Source organism: Bufo gargarizans, chromosome 2, assembly GCF_014858855.1.
Source record: "Bufo gargarizans isolate SCDJY-AF-19 chromosome 2, ASM1485885v1, whole genome shotgun sequence".
In the NCBI taxonomy this organism is placed as follows: domain Eukaryota; kingdom Metazoa; phylum Chordata; class Amphibia; order Anura; family Bufonidae; genus Bufo; species Bufo gargarizans.
The window spans coordinates 715,205,320-715,224,887 of NC_058081.1; the positions used below are offsets into that span (position 1 = coordinate 715,205,320).

The window sequence follows — 19,568 nt, forward strand, 5'->3', positions numbered from 1 at the left end:
TGCTGCCGCCTCGGCCTCTTCTGCTGCTGCCGCCTCGGCCTCTTCCTCCGCCTCTGGAGGAACGTTGGCACCTGCCGCCCAGCAAACAGGGGATGTACCACCAACACCACCACCACCACCTCCGTCACCAAGCGTCTCAACCATGTCACACGCCAGCGTTCAGCTCTCCATCTCACAAACATTTGAGAGAAAGAGTAAATTCCCACCTAGCCACCCTCGATCCCTGGCCCTGAATGCCAGCATTTCTTAACTACTGGCCTATGAAATGCTGTCATTTAGGCTGGTGGACACAGACAGCTTCAAACAGCTCATGTCGCTTGCTGTCCCACAGTATGTTGTTCCCAGCCGCCACTACTTCTCCAAGAGAGCCGTGCCTTCCCTGCACAACCAAGTATCCGATAAAATCAAGTGTGCACTGCGCAACGCCATCTGTAGCAAGGTCCACCTAACCACAGATACGTGGACCAGTAAGCACGGCCAGGGACGCTATATCTCCCTAACTGCACACTGGGTAAATGTAGTGGCAGCTGGGCCCCAGACGGAGAGCTGTTTGGCGCACGTCCTTCCTCCGCCAAGGATCGCAGGGCAACATTCTTTGCCTCCTGTTGCCACCTCCTCCTTCTCGGCTTCCTCCTCCTCTTCTTCCACCTGCTCATCCAGTCAGCCACACACCTTCACCACCAACTTCAGCACAGCCCGGGGTAAACGTCAGCAGGCCATTCTGAAACTCATATGTTTGGGGGACAGGCCCCACACCGCACAGGAGTTGTGGCGGGGTATAGAACAACAGACCGACGAGTGGTTGCTGCCGGTGAGCCTCAAGCCCGGCCTGGTGGTGTGTGATAATGGGCGAAATCTCGTTGCAGCTCTGGGACTAGCCAATTTGACGCACATCCCTTGCTTGGCGCATGTGCTGAATTTGGTGGTGCAGAAGTTCATTCACAACTACCCCGACATGTCAGAGCTGCTGCATAAAGTGCGGGCCGTCTGTTTGCGCTTCCGGCGTTCACATCCTGCTGCTGCTCGCCTGTCTGCGCTACAGCGTAACTTCGGCCTTCCCGCTCACCGCCTCATATGCGACGTGCCCACCAGGTGGAACTCCACCTTGCACATGCTGGACAGACTGTGCGAGCAGCAGCAGGCCATAGTGGAGTTTCAGCTGCAGCACGCACGGGTCAGTCGCACTACAGAACAGCACCACTTCACCACCAATGACTGGGCCTCCATGCGAGACCTGTGTGCCCTGTTGCGCTGTTTCGAGTACTCCACCAACATGGCCAGTGGCGATGACGCCGTTATCAGCGTTACAATACCACTTCTATGTCTCCTTGAGAAAACACTTAGGGCGATGATGCAAGAGGAGGTGGCCCAGGAGGAGGAGGAGGAGGAGCAAGAGGGGTCATTTTTAGCACTTTCAGGCCAGTCTCTTCGAAGTGACTCAGAGGGAGGTTTTTGGCAACAGCAGAGGCCAGGTACAAATGTGGCCAGACAGGGCCCACTACTGGAGGACGAGGAGGACGAGGATGAGGAGGAGGTGGAGGAGGATGAGGATGAAGCATGGTCACAGCGGGGTGGCACCCAACGCAGCTCGGGTCCATCACTGGTGCGTGGCTGGGGGGGAAAGGCAGGACGATGACGATACGCCTCCCACAGAGGACAGCTTGTCCTTACCCCTGGGCAGCCTGGCACACATGAGCGACTACATGCTGCAGTGCCTGCGCAACGACAGCAGAGTTGCCCACATTTTAACCTGTGCGGACTACTGGGTTGCCACCCTGCTGGATCCACGCTACAAAGACAATGTGCCCACCTTACTTCCTGCACTGGAGCGTGATAGGAAGATGCGCGAGTACAAGCGCACGTTGGTAGACGCGCTACTGAGAGCATTCCCAAATGTCACAGGGGAACAAGTGGAAGCCCAAGGCCAAGGCAGAGGAGGAGCAAGAGGTCGCCAAGGCAGCTGTGTCAATGCCAGCTCCTTTGAGGGCAGGGTTAGCATGGCAGAGATGTGGAAAACTTTTGTCAACACGCCACAGCTAACTGCACCACCACCTGATACGCAACGTGTTAGCAGGAGGCAACATTTCACTAACATGGTGGAACAGTACATGTGCACACCCCTCCACGTACTGACTGATGGTTCGGCCCCATTCAACTTCTGGGTCTCTAAATTGTCCACGTGGCCAGAGCTAGCCTTTTATGCCTTGGAGGTGCTGGCCTGCCCGGCGGCCAGCGTTTTGTCTGAACGTGTATTCAGCACGGCAGGGGGCGTCATTACAGACAAACGCAGCCGCCTGTCTACAGCCAATGTGGACAAGCTGACGTTCATAAAAATGAACCAGGCACGGATCCCACAGGACCTGTCCGTCCCTTGTCCAGATTAGACATTAACTACCTCCCCTTAACCATATATTATTGGACTCCAGGGCACTTCCTCATTCAATCCTATTTTTATTTTCATTTTACCATTATATTGCGAGGCTACCCAAAGTTGAATGAACCTCTCCTCTGTCTGGGTTCCGGGGCCTAAATATATGCCAATGGACTGTTCCAATGTTGGGTGACGTGAAGCCTGATTCTCTGCTATGACATGCAGACTGATTCTCTGCTGACATGAAGCCAGATTGTCTGTTACGGGACCTCTCTCCTCTGCCTGGGTGCTGGGCCTAAATATATGCCAATGGACTGTTGCAGTGGTGGCTGACGTGAAGCCTCATTCTCTGCTATGACATGCAGACTAATTCTCTGCTGACATGAAGCCAGATTGTCTGTTACGGGACCTCTCTCCTCTGCCTGTGTGCTGGGCCTAAATATATGCCAATGGACTGTTGCAGTGGTGGCTGACGTGAAGCCTGATTCTCTGCTATGACATGAAGACTGATTCTCTGCTGACATGAAGCCAGATTGTCTGTTACGGGACCTCTCTCCTCTGCCTGTGTGCTGGGCCTAAATATATGCCAATGGACTGTTGCAGTGGTGGCTGACGTGAAGCCTCATTCTCTGCTATGACATGCAGACTAATTCTCTGCTGACATGAAGCCAGATTCTCTGTTACGGGACCTCTCTCCTCTGCCTGGGTGCCTGGGCCTAAATATATGCCAATGGACTGTTGCAGTGGTGGCTGACGTGAAGCCTCATTCTCTGCTATGACATGCAGACTGATTCTCTGCTGACATGAAGACAGATTCTCTGTTACGGGACCTCTCTCCTCTGCCTGGGTGCCTGGGCCTAAATATATGACAATGGACTGTTACAGTGGTGGCTGACGTGAAGCCAGATTCTCTGCTATGGGACCTCTCTCCAATTGATATTGGTTAATTTTATTTATTTTATTTTTATTTTAATTAATTTCCCTATCCACATTTGTTTGCAGGGGATTTACCTACATGTTGCTGCCTTTTGCAGCCCTCTAGCCCTTTCCTGGGCTGTTTTACAGCCTTTTTAGTGCCGAAAAGTTCGGGTCCCCATTGACTTCAATGGGGTTGGGGTTCGGGACGAAGTTCGGATCGGGTTCGGATCCCGAACCCGAACATTTCCGGGAAGTTCGGCCGAACTTCTCGAACTCGAACATCCAGGTGTTCGCTCAACTCTATTTAAGACCACTTGAAAAATGGCAAAAAATCTTATTTTACATTGTTGGATCTAAACAAGGTTCCAAGTAGAGCTTCAACATGCTACAAGAAGAAATATGAGTGAGACAAAACATTTTTTGAGCATTCAATTAATAACGATTAAACTGAAACAGGCTGTTTTTCAGCTGATCCAAATTTTAGGACCACATGCCTTTAAAAGGCCAAATCTGTGCAAAGAAGTGGATTCATTGTCATTTTCTGTCAGGTAGTCACACGTTGTGATGGCAAAGGCAAAAAAACTCTCCCTTTTTGAACGTGGTCGGGTTGTTGAACTGCATAAGCAGGGTCTCTCACAGCGCGCCATCGCTGCTGAGGTGGGACGCAGTAAGACAGTCATTTGGAATTTCTTAAATGATCCTGAGGGTTATGGAACAAAAAAGTCAAGTGGAAGACCCAAAAAGATTTCTCCAGCACTGAGCCGGAGGATCCAATTGGTTGTCCGTCAAGACACTGGACGATCCTCGACCCAAATTAAGGCCCTCACTGGTGCTGACTGCAGCCCCATAACCATCAGACGGCATCTGAGACTGAAGGGCTTCAAAAACAAAAAAAGTCTTCAAAGACCTTGTCTCCTTGCACGCCACATAACTGCTCGTTTGGACTTTGCAAGAGAGTACCAAACATGGGACATTCAAAGGTGGAAGAAAGTTGTATTCTCTGATGAGAAAAAATGGAACCTTGATGGTCCTGATGGTTTCCAACGTTACTGGCATGACAAGCAGATCCCACCTGAGATGTTTTCTACGCGCAACAGTGGAGGGGGCGCCATAATGGTCTGGGGTGCTTTTTCCTTCAGTGGAACAATGGAGCTTCAGGAAGTGCAGGGGCATCAAACAGCCGCTGGCTATGTCCAGATGTTGCAGAGAGCATTCCTCATGTCTGAGGGCCCTAGTCTGTGTGGTAACGACTGGGTTTTTCAACAGGACAACGCTACAGTACACAATGCCCGCAGGACAAGGGACTTCTTCCAGGAGAATAACATCACTCTTTTTTTTTATTTTTTTATTTGTATTTTATTGGTTTTTCCAACAATAACAGGGGGTAACAAGGTACCAAGGTAAGGCACGCAGGCCTGACACAAATCAATAAAGAGTACATTGCATTATATTTAGAAGCACAACATAGATTCATGGTACGCAATCTTGTCTTATACCCAGAGCATTACATAGTCAGGTAAAGTGAGTTTTGAAGAAAGACAAGTATATGAGCAGACTTGAACAATATATCATAGAATATATCCTAGGGCGAAGGGCAGACACATTTTCAGGCATTAGTAACGGCATAACCCTAAGCTGGGTACAGTATCAAAGAGGGGAAAGGTCCTAACTTTATGGATGGCCGAATGGCTCTCAGATCACGTTCCCATCCCCAAGAGCCGCCAAGAAGGGAGGCTATCTAAGGGGTGGTCAACTGAAGTAGGGGTTATTCCCTTGAAGCAAGGGGCATAGTGTCATTGGCAGGGTATGTGTTTTACTTCTGGGAGTTCCTGAATACCGACCAAAGAAGCCACTTCTTGAGAAAAATGGCATGGGATCGCATTTCCCATGAGGAAAGTTCTTCGAACCTATGAATTTGATCCATTTTTTGGATCCAGTCATCTAAAGTTGGTATATGGGATTGTAGCCAGTGCTTGGGTAGCAAAAGGCGTGCGGCTATTAGCATTTGGGTGAACACGTATGGCGGTTTTACAGTGTGATCCGATGGGGGGAGGGACAGGAGAGCTAGCTGTGGAGAAATTTGAAAGGAGGTCTCACAGATCCTATTTGCGGAAGCAAAAATCTCCGTCCACCATTTGTAAATGGGAGGACAGGACCACCATATGTGGAAAAAAGTACCTTTCTCCCCATGGCACCTCCAGCAAACGTCAGAAGCTGATTCAGATTAAAATGATGTCTTATCAGGCGTGTTGTACCATCTGGTGAGGATCTTGTAATTATTTTCCTGAATTCGTACGCAGCGGGAGGCCCCATGGGGAGAACTCAGGAGAGCAGGCAGGCAGTCAAACGGGATTACTATATTGAGATCCCTTTCCCAACTACTAACAAACGATGGCTTGGCCAGCATGGGAGGTGAGTGAAGTTTACTATAAATCAGTGATATAAGTTTCCTAGGGGTAGGATGGATGGAGATAATCGACTCGAACCAAACCAAGGGGCGACACAAGTCTCCTATATTTATGTGCTGCTTCAAATATGCTCTAAGATATACAATAGTGAAGATGTCACATGGATGAGGGTTTAGGAGCGTGTTCGTCGCCTGGTGGTCCATCCACACTCCCGAGGAGAGTGCCAAGGCGTATACAGGTAACAATGAGGACCTAAGCCCTTGTGAGGTCGCGGATCTTATGGGAGGAGGGGCCGTATCAACAATATCTTTTACCGTCAAAAGGGGGGAGGGAAAGGGGATAGAGCAGTGCGAGGACGAAAACCATTTCCAGGCCTCTAGTGTGGCTTTTATTATTGGGTAATCAGAGAATTGTCCCGGAAAAACCACTTGGGAGCCTAGCAGAAGAGCCCTGGGGGATTCCTTAAGGATGTCCACCTCAATGTCCACTATGGGTGATTTCGAGGAGGGCCGCAACCAGGCAACCGCTCGGGTAAGGAGGATAGCCCTACCATAGGTTTCGGGATCTGGCAATCCAATCCCTCCTGCCTGTCTAGGCCTAGTTAACAGGGAGAACGACAGTCTCGCCTTTTTATTATTCCAGATAAATGCTCTGAACTTTTTTGAAATTTGCTCGTAGTACTGTTTGGGAACCGGTATAGGCAACACCTGTTGTAGGTAGGTAAGTCGAGGAAGGATTAGCGATGTAAGAAGATTCTTACGGCCGAACCAGGAGAGGGTTGGATTGGATTGTGCTAGCTTGTCTATGGCCTCAAAAATGGATTCCCTAAGGGGGATATAGTTTAGAGAAAAAAGGTCTTGTATGTTAGGACTGAGTTTGACCCCTAAGTATGTGAGAGTTGGCGACGACCAATTAAAGGGTGAGTCCACCATCAACTGGTTCTTTGTAGATTGGGGTATGCCCCTGCAGAGGACCAGAGATTTACCTGCGTTAATTTAAAAATCTGAAGCTAGGCTGAAGCTATTTAGGTGAGTTTGAATTCGTGGTAAGGAGGCTCGGGGGTTAGTTGTCATCATAAGGACATCGTCCGCAAAAGCCGCCACTTTCTGTTCCCTGCCTCCCAAACATAGACCTGAAATCTCCTCATCCCGCCTTATGGTAGTAAGGAGGGGTTCTAGTGCTAAGACAAATAGGAGAGGTGACAAGGGGCAGCCCTGTCTCGTCCCATTGCTTATCGGGAGGGGGGCAGATAGGCTTCCATTGACTTGTACCCTAGCTGACGCCTGCTCATACATGGCAAAAGTTGCCTTTACAAAAGGATCAGGAAGGCCGAATCTCTGCATAGTTTGTTTTAGATATTGCCAATTAACCCTATCGAATGCTTTCTCCGCGTCGGTACTAAGGAGAAGCAAAGGGGAAGAAAGCTTTTTGGCATGGCAAAGGACATTGATCACTCTAGCAGTGTTATCCTTGCCTTCCCTAGCTCGGACGAAGCCAACCTGATCTCCATGTATGAGAAGGGGGAGAAGAACAGCCAACCTGTTGGCTAACATCTTGGCCAGGAGCTTGAGGTCTATGTTTAGGAGGGATATGGGCCTATAGTTAGAGCATTGTTTGTGGTCTTTTCCCTCTTTTGGTATTAGGGAAATATGCGCTATAGTCATATCTCTGGAAAGAGGGCAACCCAGCAGGGACTGGTTACAAACCTTCAAGAGATGGGGGAGGAGGAGTTCCTGAAAAGTTTTATAATATGAGAGTGGAAACCCATCAGGGCCAGGGCTCTTCCCTATCGGCATTTGAAGCATAGCAAACCTGAGTTCCGAAATGGAGAATGGAGCCTCCAATTGTAGCTTCTGGTCCGGGGAGAGATGTGGCACTTTGGATGAGTCTAAGAAATCTCTTATAACTGACATTCTCTCATCAGTAGACTCAGGGGAGGTAAGGTTATAAAGGTTACTATAGAAGTCTCGAAAATGTGCAGCGATCTGTGAGATGGAGAAGATCGGTTTACCACCAGTTGAAGATAGCTGGTGAACATAATTAGAGGACCTCCTTCCCTTGATTCTACTCATCAGAAATTTAGTAGCCTTATCACCATGAGCAAAAAACTTATGTTGCATGCTCATGTAGAATTTAGCTGCTTTGGAAGAAAGCAGAGATTTGAGTTTCGCCCTATATTCAGAAAGTTCTTTTAACTGGTAGTCAGTGGAAGATGATTTATGGCAAGACTCAAGACCCTGTATCTTTTTGAGGATTTCATCTATGGCTTTCTCTTGCATTTTCTTTTTATATGACCCAATCTTAACATCACTCTTTTGGCCCATCCTGCGTGTCCCCCTGATCTAAATCCAATTGAGAACCTTTGGGGATGGATGGCAAGGGAAGTTTACAAAAATGGACAACAGTTCCAGCCAGTAGAAGGCCTTCGTGTGGCCGTCTTCACCAGAAGAAATGTTCCCACTCACCTAATGGAAATGGTATAAATTAATTTATGACGCACAGGAGTGATGAGATCTAGGAGAGGTGCTCTCAGTAAAGAGGATTCGCCCTTCCTCTAAGCAGTATACAATCAATAGAAAAAATACTGGGCATTCTCGTATGTTTTATTTATACAATCAATGACATATACTGATAAAATAAACCTGAAATCGATATTTATAGCATATATAAACCTACTACAATTAAAAATTGGGGATATTACTTCAAAAAATCATCTAATACATACTAAATAAATGCGGAGATAATAAATACCTTAAAACATACTTATGTCACATACAACTATTTAATCTGAGGTATAAGAATAAATAGTTAAATAGAGGCTCTGTAGTCTATTGTACCATCGGTCCACATTTCTCTTAGGGTACTTTCACACTTGCGTTGTTTGATTCTGGCAGGCAGTTCCGTTGCCTGAACTGACTGCCTGATCAGGCAAACTGTATGCAAACGGATGTCATTTTTTCTGACTGATCAGGCATTTTTCAGACTGATCAGGATCCTGATCAGTCAGAAAAATGCCTGATCAGTCAGAAAAATGCATTGCAATACCGGATCCGTTTTTCCGGTGTCATCAGGCAAAACGGATCCGTTTTTTTTTGTTTTTTTTTTCATTTTTAAAGGTCTGCGCATGCGCAGACCGGAAGGACGGATACGGCATTCCGGTATTTTTAATGCCGGATCCGGCACTAATACATTCCTATGGAAAAAAATGCCGGATCCGGCATTCAGGCAAGTCTTCAGTTTTTTTCGCCGGAGATAAAACCGTAGCATGCTGCGGTTTTCTCTTTTGCCTGATCAGTCAAAACGACTGAACTGAAGACATCCTGATGCAAACTGAACGGATTACTCTCCATTCAGAATGCATGGGGATATGCCTGATCAGTTATTTTCCGGTATAGAGCCCCTGTGACGGAACTCTATGCCGGAAAAGAAAAACGCAAGTGTGAAAGTACCCTTATATCCTTTTAAATGTCCTTTGTGGATTCTATGAATCTCAGATTTCCCTAAGATGCAGGGATAAACAGTCTTGGGCAGTAACAATTTTTGTTAAAGTTTTAGGGGCGTCCCGCTATACTCACTGTTTCAGCGGCGTCCCACTGAGTTCTTTACTGTTGATGCTTTTCTTCTGCTGCTGTTCCGGTTCAATGTGCCAATGCTGCAAGCTGGAGTTAATGTCTCTGCCGTCCCCTCAGTCGCTCTAGAAACTGCTCCGTTGTAGGTAAGAGCCGGTGTCCTGCGAGCCTCTGTATGCCTTCTCTCACGCCAGTACAGCTCTGCACCTGTGCGATCCTTGATGTGCTCGTGCTGTGTTTGTAGTAATCAGCGTGTCAGGTCTCCAATAGTCGGGGTAAATCGGCGTCAGAGTCTTCCAGCAAATAGGCTAGCAGTCCATACGGGGGTCTTGAGCCAAACGCGTTTCGGGGCTTACTGTCGCCCCCCTACCTCAGATTTAATAGTTGTATGTGACATAAGTATGTTTTAAGGTATTTTATTATCTCCGCATTTATTTAGTATGTATTAGGTGATTTTAGAAGTAATATCCCCAATTTTTAATTGTAGTAGGTTTATATATGCTATAAATATCGATTTCAGGTTTATTTTATCAGTATATGTCATTGTTTGTATAAATAAAACATACGGTTTTCCATATAGTGAGAGTGCCCAGTATTTTTTCTATTGATTACCTAATGGAAATGCTTGCATCAAGCTTGCCGAAACAAATTTTTGAAGTGATCAACAATAATGGCGGAGCTACTCATTACTGAGTTCATGTTTGAAAGTTGGATTTCTGTTTTGGGGGGGTTTATTTTTTTTGGGAGGTGTGGTCCTAAACTTTTGATCAGTTGAAAAACAGCCTGTTTCAGTTTATTCGTTGTTTTCATTAAATTGAAGGCTCAAAAAATGTTTTGTCTCCCTCCCATTTCTTCTTGTTGCATGTTAAAGCTCTACTTGGAACCTTGTTAAGATCCAGCCATGCTAAATATGATTTTTTGCCATTTTTCAAGTGGTCTTAAACTTTTGATCAGGACTGTATCTGAGCAGAACAGAGCCAATGGGCCCCGTAGACTATAATGGGGTCCGTTAGATTTCCACTCAGAGGAACACTTTTGAAGCGGAGACAAAAGTCCAACATGCATTCGGCTCAGTTATGTGCCGAGTCCGTCCTGTTCATTCTCCTGCTCCTTTAACGGAGCAGGAAAACAGAAAGGCTGAACGCTAATGTGAACGCAGCCTTAGATGCTACTGTCACTATTTCACTATTTCTAGCGCTGCATGAATGGATCAACTGAGAGGCCCAGGAATGCTGATAAAAGGTGCGGACAGACTGCAGCTGCCAAGCATTAGGAGAAGTTCTATTGGGGGGCTGAAGCTAAATTATTTTACTGGGGCTTTCCATCACACCAAATGCAGAATGATTATGAAAGTTACCAGGACAATGCAACGTCTTTTGTTTCGTCTTAATTTGGTGATGGCTTATCCAGGCACAGTAGTAGGCGGACTGGACATAGACCCAACAGGGACATTTCCTGGTGGGCTGATGCTCAGGGGCCGTCCCAGGCCTTTCTTACTGCTGCTGGCCAAGAACATAGTGATTTTAGGGTCATCTGTCAATTTGGTTTATTTTTTAGTTTTTTTCAGGGCAATTTTCTATGAATGCATTTTACTCATTTTGGGATTAATTTTTTTTTCAATTGATCTTTTAAAAAATATTCAGCAGCTTTGTCATAAAGGGTTAACTTCTGTCTTACTGTGGGAATTTTTTTTACTTTGTGCTGGTTATCTAATAGCCCTTATCTCTAAGTTTTAATAGCTTTAATTTAATTTAAGACACGTTCTTATCAGTAAGATTAGAAGTGAGCTATAATGAGTGTTTGTAAGGTCAGAGATAAGGAGCCGTCAGCTGAGATGCTTGATGAAACACAGTAAAATCACAGAGCATGCTACTAGAGAATCTCAAGGCTGTGCAGAGAAAGGGGCTCCAAATTTTTTGTAAAGATCAAAAATAATCTTTAGTTCAAAATGAGTACAATGCAATAATTTAAAAAAAATTCCCCCAAAGGTGTCCATAGCCTTAAAGTTCCCTGTCAGTTACACTGATGTCAGTCAGAGATGCGATGATGAAGAGAAGTACCATGATGATATAAAATATAGATGGTAGACACAGTGGTATACTTACAATAGAGGTAGACCATGTGGCGGGGTCCAGGGGGGGGGGCAGTCCTGAACACCTTCTCTTACCAACTGAACACTGTATTTTGATCCAGTCACCACAAGGTGGAGCTCAGTGCAAATATATTATTACATCTTCCATTGCTGACAATGGTTTGCATGTAACTGTATGAATAACGTACTCATCAGTGTGGTCTAAGTACAATGAGAAATATGGCGTTTAGATTGAGTGTCCTATTTATGAATCACTTGTACAACTCTTAGAGGTCGAATAAAGTGGGTAAGGCTGAGGATGACTTTTTTTATAACAATTTTATCTGGGGAGTTGCTCTTTGCACGCAGCTTTTCCCAGGAGTGATTGACACGCATATTGGAAAACAGGGGAGGGGAAGGGTACTGAGTATTACTATGGGGCCACATAAGATCTGTGTATTCCCCTGGGTGGAGATATTTGAGATCGATATCATGAAGTTTTGCACCCAATGTACAAGATGTACATATGAAGAATCAAGGTCATAGTGAGGTGTGGATATGCAAACATTGTACCTATGTAGGCTCAAGATAATAAATATAATTACCGCAGGTTTCTCCATTAATGCACTTATAGCAGCAATTGGCTGTTAGGGACCATTTATGGTTATAACTAGAGATGAGAGAATTTCTCAAAAATTCGATTCGGCCCGTTCGCCGAATTTTCGGAAAAAAATTGGTTCTGTCTGAATTTATTTGTGGCGAATCGTGTTAAAAACAGCTATTTCCGGCTGCAGAGAGCATTTATAGTGGTGTGAAACACTGTCCCTTGCAGGAACACGCATAGGGAGTCTGCTGTGGTAGTGAAACAATACTGTGAGTCACTATGACATGCAGAAGACAGGTGTCGCTCTTAGAATCACTGCAAACTTCACTTATTTGGGAAGTTATGGTGCTAAAACTGACCAAATAACTTGTGTGAACTCAGTCTTACAAGTCGATGTTAGCGCCAGGTATAAAGAACCCTGCAGAGGCCCAAGATTCTACTATAGAGTGAAAGAGCTCACTCCTTTTACACCAATTCACTGATTCCACATAGATGTCTACAGAACCTGTTCTATTAAACACTTATACAAGTAAAGCCCCCCGACAGAGTGGAGAGGATGTCAGCAGTAAGTTTGTGTTGATGTTACTGATTATTTTGCCCTTCCTCTGATCCGTCATTACAATAACCCCCAAAAAACGGATCCTGTCTGTGGAGCCTCCACCTTCACTTGGTCAGTAATCCATCAGTATTGCTAAAGCCCAAAAAAAACAGGAGTGGATCCAAAACAGAGATGACACGTTAATGGAATATTTGCATGTCTTCTGTGTTTTGTACCCACTCCTGCTTTTGGCTACCAAATCATAAGCCAATTCTGATGCAAAATAGGGACCATGTCATGCAGGCCTTACAGCTGTTACATAGACAGGATCCGTTGTGCATCTCATTTTCCTTCCTTCTGACAGATCAGAAGGGTCTAATAAATCACATGAAGGACATGAAGCAGTGGAATGACGTTGTTCCGTACTCCTGGTGACTGACAAATAACATGGCCTCCTCATAGGGCCTGAGCAAACAGCCAGTGTCACGCATGAGCTGCCACTGGCTGAAATCGAAGTTACACAGGGGAGTACTCCTGTCCTCTTGGATCATCAAGAAATCATTTATGGCCCTTCTCTGTTCATATAGTTAGTCCAACATATGGAGAGTGGAATTACAATGGGTGGAAGCATCGCATATCAGCTGCTGCAGCTCAAGGAGGGTGTGCTTTGCAGTGTATGAGTGGCTGAAGTGCATGCAAAGTTTCCTGGTCATTTTTAGGATGTCTTGCAGATGGGTGGAAGACTTCAGGAACCACTTGACAACCAGATTGAACACGTGTGCCATGCAGGGTGCATGGCTCAGCCCTCCTTGACGCAGCACCGACACCATGTTCTTCCCGTGTTCACCATTGTTCTGATTTTGAGTTGTTGCGGAGAAAGCCAGGATTAAATTTCTTGATGAAGGACACGGAGCAGTTCCTCCCCTGTGTGACTCAGTTTGCTCAGGCAAACAAGGTGCAGTACAGCATGACACCGCCGTGCCCTGCACATATGGTATGCTGGAGGGGCACTGTGAATTGTCCCTGCAGTGGAGGCTGAGGACACTGTGGAGGAAGAGGATGCAGAGGCGGACATTGTCGCAGGACCAACAGTCTGAAAACGTGGAGGCAAAAGTGGCGTGACCTGGCCAAGTTGCTGGTGTGGCTGTGCAGGAACCACATTCACCCAGTGGGCCGTAAAGGACTTGTATTGACTATGACCGTAGTTACAGCTCCACACGTCGGCGCTGCCATGCACTTTGGTAGACACCGTCAGGCTCAAGGATTGACCCACCTTCTGTTCTACATGTGTGTGCAGGGCTGGTACTGCCTTTTTGGCAAATAAATGACTGCTTGGGTCTCTCCGCCTTGCCTCGGCACAAGCCATCAGTTCTCTGAAAGGTGCAGAGTCCACCACTTGGAAAGGGAGGGACTGCAGTACCAGCAACTCTGCCAGGAGCACATTCAGCTTCTGCACCTTTGGATGAGTGCACGCATACTGTTGTCTCTTGGCAATCGCTTCGGTGATTGATTGCTGACGGAATTACTGATGAGTAGTAGGTGGAGGAGCAGGAGCATCAGGACCAGCAGATGATGGAAACGACAGACAGCTCCCTTCGGCTGAGGTGATGGAGCCTTGACTGCCTGAAATCGGGTGCGTACCACTGGGTGATGCAGCGGTTGATGCGGCAGGCTGGACCACCACATCAGAGCCATGGTTCTCCCAGGCCACTTTATAGTGACGCTGCATATGTTGACACAGGGCCGTGGTGCCAACATTGGCACCCTGGCCACGCTTCACCTTCTGCCCAAAGATTCTACAAATGGACATGTTCACTTCTTTTGGCAGCTTAACAAAAAACTGCCACACCGCCAAGTAGGTGATTTTACACCCAACACTCTGCACTGACTGACTGCTACCGCCGCTGCATCCGTGAAGCCCTGCACCAGTACTTTCTAGGCAGGTAGGCTCCTGCGAACTGCTGCAACCCTGACACTTACTGGCCACGCAAGCGACTTGCTGGCTCTGCCGCTGCCTCACGGCAAGCTGCCAGCCTCTTCTCTCGATGATGATGAAGCCCCTAATTCACCCAGCTCCCAAGTGTGATCAGCTACATCATCATCATCGAGAATTGTCTGCACGTCACTGATGTCCTTCTCAACGGCCTCTGGGTCAGGAGCCTGACTGCTCACAACACCTGCTCCTACGCCACAGCATACAATACTTGTCTGGCTGAGGGAACAGAAAAGGACAGAGGCAGGTTGAGGACAGGTGAGGGCACAGGGCCTGCTCCCGGGCCATGCCAACTAAGGGTTGTGTCTGATGAACCCACCGACTCTTGACTGGGGGTGTCTGATGTCACTTGGGACTAAGTAGATGACCGAGCTCAGGCCTCTCGCTGTGACCCCTGCTGCCACACCCCCTTACTCTGCTGTGACCTGTGCCTGCGCCAGAAACAGTTAGGCCTCTGCCCCTCCCCTGGGCAGGGCCTTGCACTTCTCTGTCTGACATACTATTAGATCATATAAATTAAAGGAAATTAAAACACCCCAAAAAAGTCTGTAATTTTCTCACTTCACCACACAACGGCTAATAAGCCCCTTTTTTTTTTACTAATACATGCCAAAAAGGGCTTTAGAACATATAACTGCGCCTCTGAACGGCAAATGTATATTTTTTTTGCCGCTAATACACAACGGAAAGGGCTATAATTTTCTCACTTCACCACACAACGGCTAATACTTTTTTTGTGCCACTAATACATGCCAAAAAGGGCTTTAGAACATATAACTGCACCGCTGAACGGCAACTAATATATATTTTTGTGCCACTAATACACGCCCAAAAGGGCTGTAATTTTCTCACTTCACCACACAACGGCTAAAAAACACTTTTTTCCCACTAATACAAGACAATAAATGCTTTAGAACACGGGTGTCAAACACAAGGCCCGCGGGCCGAATCCGGGAGGAGGGAGGAGGCAGGCTGGGAGGATGGGCGCTGGCAGTGTGAGTCATACGTCATGCGCCGCCCACTTTATGAATGAAGCAGGCGGCGTGGGCGCATGACGTATGACTCTCGCTGCCAGCGCCTGTCTTCCCGGCCTGCCTCCTCCCTCCTCTCGGCGAGCGCTTGTAGTTGTAAGTACCGGTAATACACAGCGCTCCTTATGCGATTATTACAGATACGATTATACAGTGAGCGGGGCCCGTGTAGTAGAATAGTCACTGCACGGGCCCCGCTGTCATTATAAAAGCAGATGCCGGCCCTTACCCCGTGTATTGAGGGTCATTCACTACAGGGACACTTATGGAGGGGATCTGTGGATGACACATAGCATAAGATGCTATATATGTGTCATCCACAGACCCCTCCCCATAACTGTCATACACAGATCCCCCATAAGAGCCACCCACAGATCCCCCATAAGTGTCACCCACAGATCCCCCATAAGTGTCACCCACAGATCCCCCATAACAGTGTCACCCACAGATCCCCCATAACAGTGCCATCCACAGATCCCCCATAACAGTGCCACCCACAGACCACAATTAGTTCAAAACCCACCAAAAGCACACCTTTTGGTTCAAAATATTTTTTTTCTTATTTTCCTCCTCAAAAACCTAGGTGCGTCTTATGGGCCGGTGCGTCTTATAGGGCGAAAAATACGGTAACCCTTACAGTTCTGGAATGTGTTGGATAACACTGACAGCATTATGTCAGTGTTATCCAACACATTCCAGAACTGTAAGGGTTACATAGCATCATAAATCAGTATAATGCTATGTGACCCCAGTCAGCGCTTGCAGGTCAAGCTTTCAGAGCTAGTTATTACTTACATTATTACAAAAAACTGTAATAATTGAATGCAGTGACAATAATTCATGATAATAAAGAGTGGACACATAGTCCTACAGATACAACCGGCCCTTTGAGGGTGACCAAACTGCTGATGCGGCCCCCGATGAATTTGAGTTTGACACCCCTGCTTTAGAACATATAACTGCACTGCACAAGGGCAAATAAGACGTAGAAATATTTCCTAGTAATAAACCCTGTTAATGGCTGTATCACACAGCACTTGCTCCCCAATAACAAGAACGGTTTGCTGGAATTACAGAGCAGTATAATGGCAATTTGGATCTGTAACATCCCAGAGTATGTTACTAAACTCTGTTCCCCTGCTACAACATGTCAGGTGTATATGTATTGTCATCTTGTGTAATCTAACATTGCATTTCCCTGTATATATACTTTCAGGCCTGTTTGATATATCATGCTGTAATTTCTATGTGCACCAGCAGGTGGCAGCAATGTGCTTAGTTCAGTTTAGCATATCTAGACTGGAATAGTACATTCCTATCTAGCTCCCCCCCCCTCTTTGAGGAGGTGTGGAATGTTCCCACTCCCTGCCTCATGGGGAGGAAAGGAAGTTCTAGTTAGTGTACCAGCTACCCCCGCTTGGGGTCGCCTGTGTTAGTAGGAGCTCCCAGTTACAGGGATCCCAACCTAGGATCCAGCCTTGGCTGAGGCCAAGGAGCCATCCTCCCAGTCTGAGCCCTTCAGACTCAACTGTGGACAACCAAGCAACACCTCCAGAACTACAGATCTCCAGGAAGCATCATTCCCTGCGAGCAGTCCTGTGAGTACATATCCAGAGTCCAGGAGAAGCCAAATTCCTCCTCAGCTAGTCAGGCCCATATCAAACAGAAGACAGACAGAGCAGAAGATAGATACCTGCCAGATTCTCCAGGCATATAGTATTGGAGCAGAAGAGATATTAATCCCTGCCACATATTGCCAATACCTGCTGGGACCCGAAAGACTAATGCTGTAACTCGTATGGATTTATGCTGCATCCAGTAAAGACAAGTTGAATTATACTTCAAGTCTGGATCTCATTCATTCCTCAATTACTCCTACTAACAACACTCAATTTATTGCAAGTGAGCCAGGATCCAGGAGTCCAGCCGTACCAAGGTAGGAGACACCGTTGACACTATACCTACTACCACACAGAGACATTACACCACTCTGGCATTCCTAACCTGGCACGTGAGTTGCAACACCTTAAAGGGCCCTGAGACTGTAACCTGCGCATGCTGCAATTGGCGTCACAAACAAAAACTATAGACTTTTATACACATATCCTGACCCAATTGGCATCCGTGTAACCGTACTACGGTCCTGCTCATTGCAGATCAGCAGTCAGTGCAGCAAGGTGTACTAGGATTGTTCCTATTACCCAGGCTGTAACCTCCCCTACTGAACCCTGTTCTGCTTCAATACTGTGGAATGATTCCTCCCTATCCTTTCCCCGAACTTCTATACAGCAAAATAAAAGTCTTTCCTAGCACTGTCCCTAGCGCCTGCTGATGTCTCTCCCTGCACTAAGGACACTTGAAAATGACAGAATCCAAGATGGCTGAGGCTATTTATGGGGCTGTGACATCACAGGGCTGGCTGGCTGCTGATTGGCTGCATGCATGGCATTGTGGGTGATCCCTCGTTCCCAGAGTTCCTTGCTCTATGTCCTCACACGTGCAGCAGACATTTTAGGAAAAAATGCAATTCATTACCACGAAGAGTGAGGAAATTTTTATTCGGTGTGAATCGAATTTTTCCTGAAATTCGGATCGAATTGTACTTCATTAACTTCGATTCGCTCACCTCTAGTTATAACTTTGCATGTTTTGGTTCTTACTTAAAAGTTATCGGCTGATTGGCCTTGCTGTCACAGCAGTCAGTTTAGATTGAAGGAGATCTTTCACTTATTCAGTACCCTGAGGACTCGGCTGCACATTTCCTGCTCCGTTGTAACATATTGTACGTAACTCTGAGCAACTACGGCTACTTTCACACTTGTGCTTGTAATTCCAGCATTTAGATTAGGCGGAGGATATCAATACCGGAATTAAATTGATCCGTTTTGATTTTACACATCAGGATACATCCGTTCCGTTAGGATGCGGTTGTGTGAAATCAAAATGGAAAATAACGAAACCGTTACTAAATTCATTGAAAAGTCAATGGTTGACGGATCCATTTTCTTAAGCTCCTAAAAAAACGGATCCGTCACCATTGACTTTTATTGTTTTCAGTGGATCCGTCTTTTTCCATTTTTATGACCGGACATAAAACCACAGCTTGCAAAACGGAAGACGTCCTGATGCATCCTGAATTCCATTCAGAATGCATGAGGACTAAACGGAAACCTTTTTTTTCCTCTGGTATTGAGATCCTCTACCGGATCTCAATACTGGAAAAACACAACGCAAGTGTGAATGTCGCCTAAACCACCAGCGAGAAAAAGAACATTATCAGGAACTGCTGTGTATAGCCTGAGGGGAGGAACCTCAATAAGTGGCCGGAGCCTGGGCACTAGAATAACAGAGGCACTTTGTATGTATATATATATACACTCACCTAAAGAATTATTAGGAACACCTGTTCTATTTCTCATTAATGTGATTATCTAGTCACCAATCACATGGCAGTTGCTTCAATGCATGTAGGGTTGTGGTCCTGGTCAAGACAATCTCCTGAACTCCAAACTGAATGTCAGAATGGGAAAGAAAGGTGATTTAAGCAATTTTGAGCGTGGCATGGTTGTTGGTGCCAGACGGGCCGGTCTGAGTATTTCACAATCTGCTCAGTTACTGGGATTTTCATGCACAACCATTTCTAGGGTTTACAAAGAATGGTGTGAAAAGGGAAAAACATCCAGTATGCGGCAGTCCTGTGGGCGAATATGCCTTGTTGATGCTAGAGGTCAGAGGAGAATGGGCCGACTGATTCAAGCTGATAGAAGAGCAACGTTGACTGAAATAACCACTCGTTACATCCGAGGTCTGCAGCAAAGCATTTGTGAAGCCACAACACGCACAACCTTGAGGCGGATGGGCTACAACAGCAGAAGACCCCACCGGGTACCACTCATCTCCACTACAAATAGGGAAAAGAGGCTACAATTTGCACGAGCTCACCAAAATTGGACTGTTGAAGACTGGAAAAATGGTTTCTTGAACATGACAATGAGTTCACTGTACTAGAATGGCCCCACAGTCACCAGATCCCAACCCAATAGAGCCTCAAATCTCCATCAAGGT

The 19,568-nt window shown here is 46.4% G+C and overlaps 1 protein-coding gene across 3 annotated transcripts in view; it reads left to right on the top strand.

The window, feature by feature from the left end:
- Window positions 1–19,568, top strand: part of LOC122927099 (sialic acid-binding Ig-like lectin 13) — a 131,612-nt gene that overhangs the window by 3,309 nt on the left and 108,735 nt on the right. The window lies entirely within an intron of this gene.